This window comes from Centropristis striata, chromosome 14 (genome assembly GCF_030273125.1).
Source record: "Centropristis striata isolate RG_2023a ecotype Rhode Island chromosome 14, C.striata_1.0, whole genome shotgun sequence".
Lineage (NCBI taxonomy): Eukaryota > Metazoa > Chordata > Actinopteri > Perciformes > Serranidae > Centropristis > Centropristis striata.
In genome coordinates, this window is record NC_081530.1 from 28,439,604 (window position 1) to 28,452,784 (window position 13,181).

The window sequence follows — 13,181 nt, forward strand, 5'->3', positions numbered from 1 at the left end:
TCTTCCACGGTTAAGGTGCTACCTAGCTGCTTTGGTACGTCTACCAAGGATGTTATGCATTCGGTTTGGTTATGGAGAAACCAATGGCCAAATTTGCATGAAACCGGGTCAAAGAACAAACCATTACATTTTGAAGCTGATCTGAATCACAGACGGTCACATAAATTCATTTTCCCTTTCATGAACATAGTGAGACAGGGCATTCGTGTTGCATTAATGTGATGTTGGAATAATCCGAAAATGTTGTGCCTGATCAAATTTCATGGCTCACATGATCGGTTTTCTTTACCCGTCGTTGTCACACAAATACTTTTAACAGCTTACAACAGCTTCTTTTTTTTTTTTAGGTGCAGCATGCGATTTTAAAATTATGATTGCTGACTCCCATTTCCAGGTCATCATATCTAAGGAGCACCATTAGCCTTTTGTGTGTGCCCTCTGAGTGACACTCTACTATAATTATGTGCTGCTCTTATTCTACACACTACATCTTCCTATGTTGAGCCTGACACACTGATGCAAGATTCAAAGAGAGTAACTTAATTTATACAAGTGTGGCTTTGGCCCAGCCGACCACTTGCCTTTTAGCTGTTCTGTGAAGGAAGGTAGACCATCGAGAAACACCATAACACCCAGACAGAAAACTACTGAGTAACAGATATCTTCCTTACATGCGTCATCGCCCTCACACTGACAGATGAAGTGCTTCAAATTAAATCCAGATTCGAGCAGTGATACATCAAATTATCAGTGATACTAATGATGAGGCCGACAGCAGCCGTATTCCAGCGCGTATCCACAATAAGTAGCACACAAGAGCCTTTGTGTGGACTGCTGTGCACAAAAATGATTAAACGCACACATTTGTATCACAGAAATGCACGCTCACTTAGACTTACACAAACAGATGTAAATAACTGAATAGATTGATGAATAACTAAATCAAAGGACAAGAAAACTCGAGATAACTTTTCTTTTCCCCTGATGATTTGCAGCGAGCTGCTGTGAAGATGAGACGACGGTATCATTATGTCGACACACAACAAAACAAAATGTTAGCTCTGCATCTCTGCTCATGCAACTCTGATGGTTTGATGCTAATGGCTGTTGATCTCTCTGGTCTGATTAGTGAGCTTAGCTTCTGTGTTCTGAGTGCGAATGGGCCAACGCTGCCTGAGATCAGAGACCCCCCCCTTAGGCACACGCACACAAAACAAACATGAAAAACGAATGCACGACAGAAGAAAAAAAACAATAAATCCCCGCGTAGACACAAAGCTCAGCATTCACACTCTGCTCTTTCTACACACTCATCAAAAACCCATACAAACAAAAACAAACTCATAAAACCATGCACACACCCCTACAAGGACTCAAACACACCAATTTGTTGTGGCGCATGTACAAACACACATTCACGCACTGTCCGAGCGTGCGTACCCTCGTGCAAAAACAATAAAGCAAACCTTGTTAAGGGAGTGGGAGGTGAGGCAGCCAGGCAGAAAGATATAAATAGCCTGTCTGAATTCAACAATAGAGGTGGAGGGGGGTCGAAAAGAGGGAATGAGACCACAGGAGGGAGAGAAAGAGAAATAGAAAGGAAGGAGAGAAAGATCTAGACTGTTGTGGAGGTAAATGAAAGCAGTATGGAATAAGAAAACAGCGTGCCTCGTTGCAGGAGAGGAGAGGAGAGGAGTGGGGGAGGGGCTGTGTACTGTGTCCAGATACCAGTCATAGATGTACCGCTTCATGCAAAGCACGACAGCAGCACTCACAGTTGTTGGCATATGGCAGCGTGTGCAGCGCTTGCACCAACTGTCCCAAGCTGCTTCATGGAATCCAAACATGGCATCCACCCAAAACCTTTGGCACCTGCACTCACATTATCATTGTCACATCACTGCTGACCGGACACACGAGCACCCATTTAATTAATCATGTATGCGTGCATGTTAACCTTCTGGCAAAGAGGAGGAACTGTCCCGTTGTTAAAGAGCACAGACAGAAATCATTTGCATTGATTTGCATTAAGTGTTCTTAATTGATTTGCAGAGAGGAGCCTCAAATAAAACTATAATAGCGTCTTAATGCAAAGTTATATTCTTTAATGGTAGCGAAACACAAAGGGATGTGTGATGGTTGATGAGGATCACACTGCTGCTGCTGCTGCTATGAGAAGAATCCCACATGGGACTGGTCCGTCTTCAACACGCTTGAACAAAGCAGATTATCTACTATCCTCTGCATCACCTCAGGCCAGAGCAGAAAGGTCAAACACCACTAAAAAAAAGGGGGTTTGCTTTACATCTGGTTTATTCAGCTGAAGTACGAGGTGACCAGGTTCAAGGTCTCTGGCTCAAGGGCACTTTTACAGGACACAGGCAGAGACAACAATGGGTTCCTTAATGATTGCTGATGAAATGAACTACCGTACATTTTTACTGTTGATTAAATGAATAGTTTGGCATTTTGGAAAATACACTTGTTAGCTTACTTGCAGAATAAGAATGATACCATTCTTATATGAGAGTGGCATCAAAAAGTGTCTTTTTCCATCCATCTGGACATTTTTCTGTCCTTTGATTTTCCCAGACAGTCATTAATATACTCGCCTTCACATTTGGCAGGTGTATTTCTGAGGACCTTTGCTCTTTAATCTACAGGACCTTTTAGCACTTCGTTATGTTAGGAGTTAAGGGTTTTTTGTTGTTATTTTCTTTACCACTTTTCCTTCTTCCCCTTTCCTTTTCTTTCTGGGCTTGTTTTTCATTTGAGAGCTGGAGGTGAGGCTGGTTAAGTGGAGTGCACAATCCCTGAAGCTTCAGAGAGAACGCAGCCCGGAGAGACACTAACTGTTGGAGACACCACTACTGACACACCCGACTTCACACTGTTCCAGCCCATGGAGTTTGTTGGAGCAGCTATTTGTTTTAGTGGACACATCCAGCAATCCAAAACCCAGACTGGACAACAGAGACCAAGTTCATTGCCCGCAGAGAATGGAATCAGCATCGGCGCCAGTTGCCAACTGTTAGCGAGCCAGCTTACAACAGCCGGTAAGCTAACCCACCTCGGCGCTCTCTCTGATCTCTGAAATCAGTCCTCTTATTTGAGTTTTTACCATCATCAGCTCACTCCAGGTTAGGGCCTGTGTCAGAGCCTCATCTTTAAACCCCAAGACATTACTAGTGTGTAACAGTTATGTTAATACCGTGTACTGTATTAAGAGTGGACCCCAACTGTTACACTGCAGGACGGCAAGCTGGGTACAGTTTGCTCAAACTCAAGAAAAGATGTAAAAAGAGAGACTGAAGAACATTTTAAGCATCTGCGATGTAACTCTTGGAATAAATGATCTTGCTCCTGAAAGAAGCCTGGTCCCAAATAGCTAACTTTAAGCAAATGACGTGCTGTTGCTGCAAGCAGTAATACTGGAGGCAAGCAACTGGCTTGTTTGGAATGGGAAACTCTTTCCTTTAATGTCATTTATTTTTGTTTTTTCTTCAGATGAATCAATTATTTGTTTATGAAATGTCAAAAAATATAAAAAATGGCCAGCACAGGTTCCAAAACTTTTCAATTTGTTTTATATCATTGTAAATGCAATGCAATGCAGAGAAAAACACATTTACACAATTGACAAGCAAATGTTGGACACTATTTCTGCACTAATGATTCAGGACTTATCAAAAACACTTTGCAAAATTAGAGGGTTTTTTTGTCAATCGACTGACTACCTGGTCGCCAAGACAGCGCTCCTTCCTTCAAAACCAGGCTCAAAATGACTGTAAGTGGATTCAGTTGTACAGTGTATTGCCCAAAACAAATGAAATCAGGTCCTGGCAGTATTTCACAGACTCCGGCTCTACGGTCCGGGGCTGACCCCACTCTAATCCTGTGTCAAACCCCTCTGGCTAAAGCACTGGTTGAAGCTCATCCAAGGCTGAGAGACACGGTGTGGAGTGGAGGAGATCAGTAGTAGTGGCATCGAATTCCTCTGGTGACAAACGGTGGGTGTTGGTGATGTGGAGTAATCCCATTCAAAACAACAAAGCCCAACCCCCCACCACACACACACACACACACACACACACACACACACACACTGACACACAGACACACACACTGTACCCTGGAATACAGATGCCCAGAGTGTGATGGGGGGTAGGTGGTGCACATGTGGGTGTGCATTGGTGAGGGTGCAATTGTAATCTAGCAGATTATGTGTGTGTGACTGAGTGTGTTTGTTAATGAAAAGGCTGATCTGGGTCCTTGTCTAACCTGCTTACGCCTCGCCGAGTCTACACAGCCCCATCTGTCCCCCCTCTTTCTCTTCCGCTCTTCCCCTGTCCCGTCTTCTCCATCCCTGCCTTTTCTTCTCCTCTCCTTCCACTCTCCATCCTCCTCCCTCCCTCTTCCTCCTTCTCCTCCTCCGCAGCCAGGCAACAACACAAACAGTCTCCCTTCCACCTTTTACTACCACCTCCCCTCGCTCCCTCCATCCATCCATCCATCCATCCATGCTAATTGGAAACCACTTTCTCTTCCTCATTTCCACCCTTAGTACTTACATGTCACCTCCATGTTTCCAAGTGTGGTGTGATACTCTCCACAGTGACTGGTGAATCCTCGTGCTTTTGCCAGAGAAGGAGTTTTTTAGCGCCCGATGGGAGACAGGGATGGATGGAAGGATGGACAGAGGAAGCAGATGGCTCCTTGGAAGAGCGGTCTAGCTGATTGTGGACAGTTAGCTTTTAGCGTTAGCCACAATAAGGGAAGACTCGTCTGTCAACACAGCTCGTGCACCTCCTCCTTTTGCCTTTTCCTTTCTTCCTGTCTTGTTCCTTCAGGTTCCCTGTTTGATTATCTCTTTTAACAGATTTCTTTTATATATACATAAAAAAAAAAAAAACTAACAACAAACTCTCACTCTTTCTTCTTTAACTCTACTATGATATTTCTGTATGTCTCTCTATCTGCCTTCCTCCCTCCCTCTGTGACTCTAAGAGCATCAGCCAGGCTGCTCTGCTTCGCTTATGTTGATCTCCGGGCTTATGCCCTGATTGGACACACGCCACGATCAGAGACGCCAATGGTGATGCAGCAAGTGGATCACATGATAAGTGTGTGTGTGTGTGTGTGTGTGTGTGTGTGTCTGTGTGTGTGTGAAGGGTGGGGGACAGAGAGAGAGGTTTAGACGGAGGGGGAGGGAGGGATGAGAGAAGAGGAGGAGAAGAAGGAGGAGGGGTATCGTGAGTGGCTGCAAGCCGCTACATCAGTGAGGGATTTTTTTTTTCCTTTTTCCTCCAAGCGCCTGAGCAGACAGAGATGGAGTTTTTTTTTATTTCCTCTGGTGGGGAGGTTGAGGAGGAGGAGAAACTCTCAGCACAGACGTTTGGATGAAGAGACAACAGGCAGCCGTACAAGAAAGAGTCTCTGATAGACGCGCACAAGCACTGACGCATATAAACACAAGCATGTACACATGCAGCGCAGAAGTGGCTCCATCTTACCGAAACAGAGCCAGAGTAGTGCAGCACAGCAGCGGTAATTGGACAGGGGTTGCTATGGAAACAGGGGAAACGGTTGCCTGACGGTCGGAGCTGTGCCCTGGGAGCATCAGACTAGCCTCCATTAAACACACACATACACATCACGTACACACAGCACACACACACACACACACACACATACTTCTTGTTCTCACTTCTTTTATTAAACACTACATTCAGAAAGCAAACAAGGCAGAATGCATACTGGATCTACCATGCTGTGTGTGTGTGTGTGTGTGTGTGTGTGTGTGTGTGTGTTTGTGTGCGTGTGCGTGTGCGTGTGTGTGTTTCATTGCCACAGTGTTTTTAAGCTTCATTTAAGCCGGTGTGCCTTTGTCTTTAATGAGCATAAATTCATGTAAGCGCCTGTGTGTGTGTGTGTGTGTGTGTGTGTGTGTGTGTGTGTGTGTGTGTGCGTGTGTGTTTGTTCATGTCTTTGTGTGCAGGGCCGATGCTCAGTCAGCCATGAAGAGCCAGCGGCTGAGAGAGCCTTCAGCGTTTAAGAAATGCTCATACACACACATTTGCAAGCCAGAACACCGCACACATCCAAATATCGATAAAACCTGAACGAGGCGTTTTAGTATTCCACACCTAGGAACGCTCTGTGCTGTCGGTGTTTGGCAGCGACTGCTGGAGCTGAAGGGAAATCTAGCTGTACAACTAGCCATGCTTTGAAGTGGACGCCCTCAGGATTATCCGTCATGACGCTTATTATCCTTCCCCGCAGCCTGGAGAGGATATATCCTCATATACTTTAGGCACATGAGGAATAAAACGCAGCATTCACATTATTGTTACACACTCGTCCTTTTACAACACAAGTCTGTTAGATTGTTGCTTACCAAACACCAGAGCATATTTGTCAGTGTCAGCGTGACTATTATTTTCTTCTGATGAGTAATGTCGACTCATTCTTCATCAAGGCTTCATAAAAAAAGAAATTTCTTAGTCGACTGACACCAATAACCAATTACATGAGTGATTGCCTAAGACGAGGCTACAAAGTTCAATAGTCCAGTTTAAATGACCAATTGGTTGCAGTTAAAAGGACAATAACTATGCTTCAAATCAGTGGAAGTGGTATGGGCAGTATTACTTTTATGTATCACTGATCCTAGACTCAGTTATGCCTCCACCATTCATCACCAGGCGAGTCAGCACTTACTGTTAATACGGCTCAATATTATCTTTGGCATTATTCATCGAAACTTGCAGAAATGCAATAAATGTTATGAAAAGTCAGTTTCATCCCTTCAAGTTTTATGTATTCTGTCCTTTCAAATGATTATTTCATTATTTCCTTCTTTTTCTAGTCCGATCCCTTATAGATATATGCCCCTTTGTGGAGCATTTAAACTAAAAATGAATCGGATTGGAACCCAAAAAAGTTGGTTTTCAGTAGGGATAAAGACATAGCAGGTTTTCCTTGACCTAAAATGCAAACCGAAGTGGGCGTGTCATATTCTACAGACTGGAATTTGTAATAACAGAAATAAAGCTCACAGGTAATCAATGTGATCTGCTACTACTGATTAATTCCATTGTGCATTGAGCGAACCCCTCCGATGATCCTTGGTTACAAAGGTTCCACTCAAAACTGGTGGAAACCTGGGTTAGTTCGCTAGATAACACCAAGGTTTCAAGAATCCTGAACATCACCAGTTAACAAGAGCTAACTTGGTGAAAAAGTGGTGCCAATGAACTAAAAAGCACATTTTCTAAGTTCTAATGTCTATGTCCCTCTGTTTATTGTTCAGTTATCTGTTGGTATTTGCCACATATATGTAAAAAAAAGTTTTACAATATCTCTCTTTTCTGTGCTTTTAAAATGCTGAAATACTTCAAATGTCTCATCATTTGGGAATATACATACTTTATATTCATGTATATTCATTCAATCAAACATAATAAACTCTGTGAACCCCAGAGATGTCAGAGGCAGCAGAAGGTGAATTTCTGTTGGTAAAAACTTTATATTTTTATTTCCAAGAGAGTTTGGTTGTGCTCTTATTTATAACTATAACAAGTGAGTCCCAACTTTGGTTCAATCGAATGTGAAGGATTTGATCAAATTACATTTTCACTCTTCCAGCTACCAAAGCTAGGCTTAAAGATGCTCTGACTGCTGTTCTGTGTTGATTTTTGTGATTTGCATTTTCCTCTTTCCACTCATTTGATTACACACTTTACTGAGCCACTACTATTTTGTCATTTTTATTTGCTCATACTACTGCTCATGATTTAGTGAGAGTTACACTGAGCCTCCCCATCTTTAGGAAATCTTCCTCCTCTCCATCTTGTAGACATTTTGTCTTACGAAATGTGCAGTCAATGACTGTTTCACTTACAGATAAACAACTCAGTATCTTGTTGACAGTATTGGGTACAAAATGACAACTTTCAGACATCATCAGAGGGGCTGATGTCTCCAGAGTGCTTCTAAGTTCACAGCGAATACGAACTGAGACACTCAGCGTTCGAGGCTGGAAGCGCAGAGCTCCGCACGCACCATTTAGCTGATAGGAAGCCCTGGAGACCAAACAGTCTCACTATCGACAAGCTGCTGCTGAATTTCAAACTCCCAAGGTAGCGTGTGATGAAAGATGAGGTCGGGGAGGAAGGAGGGGAGAGGGAAGGGAAGCATCATCTATCCCAACTCAATCGAAACTGACTCTCGCCTTCAAGGGAGGTGTTTGAAGGATGGGATTGGATAATAGGATCGCTTGCTAGGGGAGGTGTGTGATCGGTACGTGTGCTGAATTCTCCCTCAAGATGAACCAGAAATACAGCTTAACATTCCAAGCCTATTAGAGGTGGTCGCATCACTCCCAGCGATCACTCTATCATTAAATAAATAAAGTTTCAGTTCATTATTACAACATTTAGATAATGAGAGAAACAGACATGACACTTTATCTTGTGTCACAATAAAATAATCCTTTTTTCATCTCTCCATTAAAGCTTAGAGACCCACATAGAGCTATTTTTGACTTTTTAGTTGGGGATCTTTAGGGGAAGATAGCAGGTTAACAGAAAATGCCACATAGAAGTGATGTACAACATCTGAAAGCTTGAAACCTGGAGATTAATTTAGGATGTAGCGCAGCACTGTGTGTCAAGTTTTTCTCATCATATATCTGTAGCACACATTGTGTTATGGTCAGGAACACATCTATATCTAAATGCTGAAGTTTAGAGTGTAAAGGGGTTTAGAATATTGTTATATAAGTATATGGAGACCGTTGAATCCACAAGAGTCTCATTTCCAATCATACCCAATTTATGCAATTCCAGGACTGATTAGAGACTAGAGGTGGGGAAAAAAATCGATACAGCATAGTATCGCGATATTTTGCGTGGCAATATTATATTGATTCATGGCTGCCAAGTATCGCTATTTAGCGTTCCAATTTGTAATTCATATGTAATTTATTTATTTCAAAACAGGGACAGCGCACAATAAAACATTAATCTTGTACAACAAGAGAATATGCATTGTGCCAGGTTCTAGCAGATTGCTATTTTCCACCTGTAGTCCCTGGGCAGGTTGATGGAACAATACATAAAAAAATGAGTATTAAAAAAAGAAAATGATTAAGTAAAATGCAATCAGTGCGCCGTCAGTATTTTCTTCTTTTTTTTTTTTTTTTTCAGAGGCCATAGCGGAATAACTTTTAGGAATGTACTGAAGATACAGATGTCATATGAAACTATAAGATGTATGGAATTTATAGGCATCATGTGCATCAGGATATCATGTCGTGGGAGTTCAAAAAAATTCAGAGCAGTGAAGCTTAAAGTTGAGGAAAGTGCTGCAGTTGTTATCGTCCATACATGTTTGATATCAGTTCAGTTCAGTTTGACTGAACAGTTTGTTGGTCGGTCTGTGGGTTTGACTCTCATGTGGAGAAATAAAAAGACTGAAGTGAGATGAAGAGACGGAGAATTTTCTCTTATTTGACAAAACAATTCTTGATTTGACTTAATAATATGGACATAAAATGCAGGTAAACAGTTAAATTGCAATATATTGTATCGCAATACTCATCATATCGCAAAATGCATAAAATAGAGACCCAAGTGTGCAGAAATATTCAATACACCACTCACAATAGGTGAAAATAGCAAATTTTTACAGCATGAGAAAAATTGTGGTTTTGTGCCCAAAAGCTGCATGGGATTTGCATAAATTGGGCATGTCTGTAAAGGTAAGGCTTGTGATTACTGCAAGAACCCATTCAGACATCATGAGGTCAGAGGTCAAGGACAAAATTGAACCTTACTTCGGAGTGTTATTTAGGTCATGACATGACCTATTTAGGTCATGACATGACCTAAATGGATGGATTTAACCCACGTGGATTCCTTGGATCATCTAGTTTCATATGAGACCAGTATCGTCACTGTTGTATAAATACTGAGCCCTGAACTACAGCTTCTTAAAGACAATAATGTCGGCTCTCAGCCACTTAGCAGGTCTCTGAGGGTAAACCAAAAATAAAATCTTGCTCAGAAATGATTCCACAACCAAAGTTTTTTTTTAGTGAGTGGCAAAAGTAGAAACACAGATGGTGTTGAGGATTACAATAGACTGTAGGTGGATTCAATAACGGCTACAAAGGATCACTACATTTTTCAGTTTTTCCTCTCGACTACAATATGTTATGATTCTCCAATTGTAGCCTCCTGCGGTAGACCAAAATGCTATACCAAGTCTCAAAACAACAACAATACATTTCACAATCACTCAGTTATTTCCTTTGCGAAAGCTGAGACCCAGACTTTATTCACAATCTTGCATCCCAGCACAAACTTCTGAGTGTAATAACAGACTGGCTTATGAAACCTACACTGCTGTCTTCCATCATTTTACTCATAGTGAAATAACAGAGCGTGATGCAACTCCAGCATCACTTCTTTAATGCATATGAACCGGCACTCCATTCACAAACAAAAATAACATGTGCAAACTGATATTTCATTTCGTGCTGTAGGCTGAATAAGCAATTACAGTGTCACTTTCATGTTACACAATATTTGCCCATTTACAGCAGTGTGACATATTGGAGCTGCAGAGCAAATGTAGAGGCGAGGAGCGGCTCCTTTTCTAATCAAAGCCAGCAAATATTAGAAAAGGATTCAGACCACAGCTTGGACACGGGGTGGCTTGTAGTTTGTGTCAGTCTGGTATTTGACACCGTAAGATAATCATAATTTGTTTGACAAATCAGGGAAAAGGGATACGGCGTCTGCTACATCTGATGCCCAATTGAATACACAACATACAATATCGGTCATAAACACCTCATTACTATCACCGTCTGGCAGTGCACACACACAGACTTCCTGTGTGAGCTGACTCAACATTAGCCAGCTTACAGGAAGTTTTTCATCTTCATCCAGACTCAAATGAGCTCCAAATGAAGATGTAGTAGCTTAATCAGTAGCTCAGCCAATAGAGGCAGCTAATGTTTCATATCCGAGAGAGAGAAGGGGGGAAAAAAACAATGTAGAAAAAATTCAAATTCTAAAAAGCCCCCGAGATGTGTATGCAGTTCTTGCTCTGACTCTGCGCCCTTAAAAGAAAACGCCTAAAGCACGTTCATCTGTGCAAACAGGGAAAACACATTTCCATGTCTGTGAACCTTAATCAGGCCTGCTATTTGCATGGGACTCTCGGCTATGCCATTCTAATAACTAACAGAATTTGAGATATGATTAATACCGCTGTAATTAAAAGTGAGCTGTTGACTCCTGCCAGTTTCAACAACGACACAAAGTCAATGAAGCATGACACAAATCTTTCTGTGCCATAATTCTTTGTGAATCATAATTATTCTGAAAATACACTGTCTTGTTCTCAATGTCTTCATCTATTCGGTGTCATTTCAGATTCTTAACTGAAGCCCAGATTAGGGAACTGTACAAGACGATCAAAACAAAATTTAAAGGTATACTATGCAGGACTTTCCGAATAAACAACCTGTCTCATTTATCCCTGATGACCCACTAAATGTGGAGGGACCCTGCCCTCTGCCTGGATCTTCTTATTTTGCTGTGTTCTGGACGTTTCTGGTCATCAGCCTTTTTTCATATACATATACCTCTTTTCCACAAAGGCAGTTTGAGGACTGGTTTGGAGCTGATGCCTAATCTTGAACCAGTTCCTCACTTTGACAGCCAAAGAACCGGCTCTTGGCCAGGAAAGTTGGTTCCAGAGTAGCAGCAACTCTTTGCTGGTCTCGAACCAGGAACCGCTTATGTCAGGGGCTGGGGGTGGGATTATCTGACCAGTAAGACCAACTAAAAAGTGTATCATTCATTTTATTTAATTTGTTTCATTGCAAAGTGATTGATACAGGCTAGTGTTAACGGGCTAGCTGTAACCTACAACAAAGGCTAACATCAACATCTTACGCTCAGTGTTAATAAGAATGTAACCACTGCCCAGAGCATTCAAGACGAGCAGCACAAAAGTGTTGCATCAGTCATGTTTGGGTGCCAGTTAGGCTCGCAAAGCCAGGAACAACATTTTTAAAGAGACAATCCCAAACAGGTTCTGAGACAGAACCAGCACCAGCCCAGCTGGTGTAGGATTGGGTTGGTCGAAAAGGGGTAAATGCTATGGTGTGTTCCACTCTTAATATAGCATTTATCTTTAGTAAATGTGCTTTTGTATAAGGTTTCTCTTCTTTGGCGTGAAGATGTAATCCTGGCCAAAATGTTCATTCCAGATCTGATAATGCACAGTGTATTGGTCTGAGTGTTATCATTCATTTGTAGAACAACCAAACACATCCTATCTTGGCACTCGTCTCTTCTCACTCACATTTCCACTGTTGTCTTCCAGAAACAAGTCATCTCTCGTGAGGTTTCAAAATGTCACTTTCCAATATGTTGTCAGAGACTTACAATCTTCGCCTTTCAGTGGCAAAAACAAGCATGTTCAGCTAACGTGCATTGACACTGCCAGTTGGCCCGTGTGATTATATTTTAGCTGCAGCACTCTCTCTTAATACTGGACCAAATTCAGTATGAGTTATCCTCATTAGTCACTTAGACAGAAAGGCATCGGGGAAATAGGGTCCAAGTTTAAAATGACAGAAATTCCCCTTCAAAAAAAAAAATGGATCAGAGACACACGCACACTTAGTTTTATCTGTCCTTTTGTTTTAATCCTGATTCTATTTTACCAGCTTGTTTGTTTGACTTTTTAATTTATATTTAAGAGCCAGGTACAGAGCTGCAAATTAGCTTCAGCTAGATGCTTCTGTTCTGTTGTGCTGCTCATCTGTATATAACAATGTTTATCTGTACGATAAACACATAAATAAGTTATTTTCCATCAAATAGGAAAGCATTTACACTTCTTAGATTAGACGTTTCATTTTGGATTGTACAAATATTCATGCTGTGATTTTTTCTTATGATGTTGCATCTTCCAGTGTTTGGTTCTTTTGACATTTTTTAATTAGTCAAAGATATGAGCTGTGTCCCAAATAAACACTGTATTATAAAAACAACTCCCATGAATCAAACTGGGACTTTGAAAAAGCTACTGCCAATTTCATATTTGGAAAGGTATAAAATGTTCTTGGAGCAGTCTCATCTGTGTCTACAGTGTGT

General features: G+C 41.6%; 1 protein-coding gene across 6 annotated transcripts in view; it reads right to left on the reverse strand.

Annotated features, from left to right (window-relative positions):
• elmo1 (engulfment and cell motility 1 (ced-12 homolog, C. elegans)) overlaps positions 1 to 13,181 on the reverse strand; it is a 140,533-nt gene that overhangs the window by 24,905 nt on the left and 102,447 nt on the right. Inside the window, exon 1 of one of the 6 annotated variants that reach the window (XM_059350705.1) lies at positions 4,572 to 4,930. The exons of the other annotated variants lie outside the window; for them this stretch is intronic. The gene's annotated coding sequence lies outside the window, so the exon portion shown is untranslated. Of the gene's footprint in view, positions 1 to 4,571; positions 4,931 to 13,181 lie in introns of those variants that run through there. 6 annotated transcript variants of the gene reach the window in all.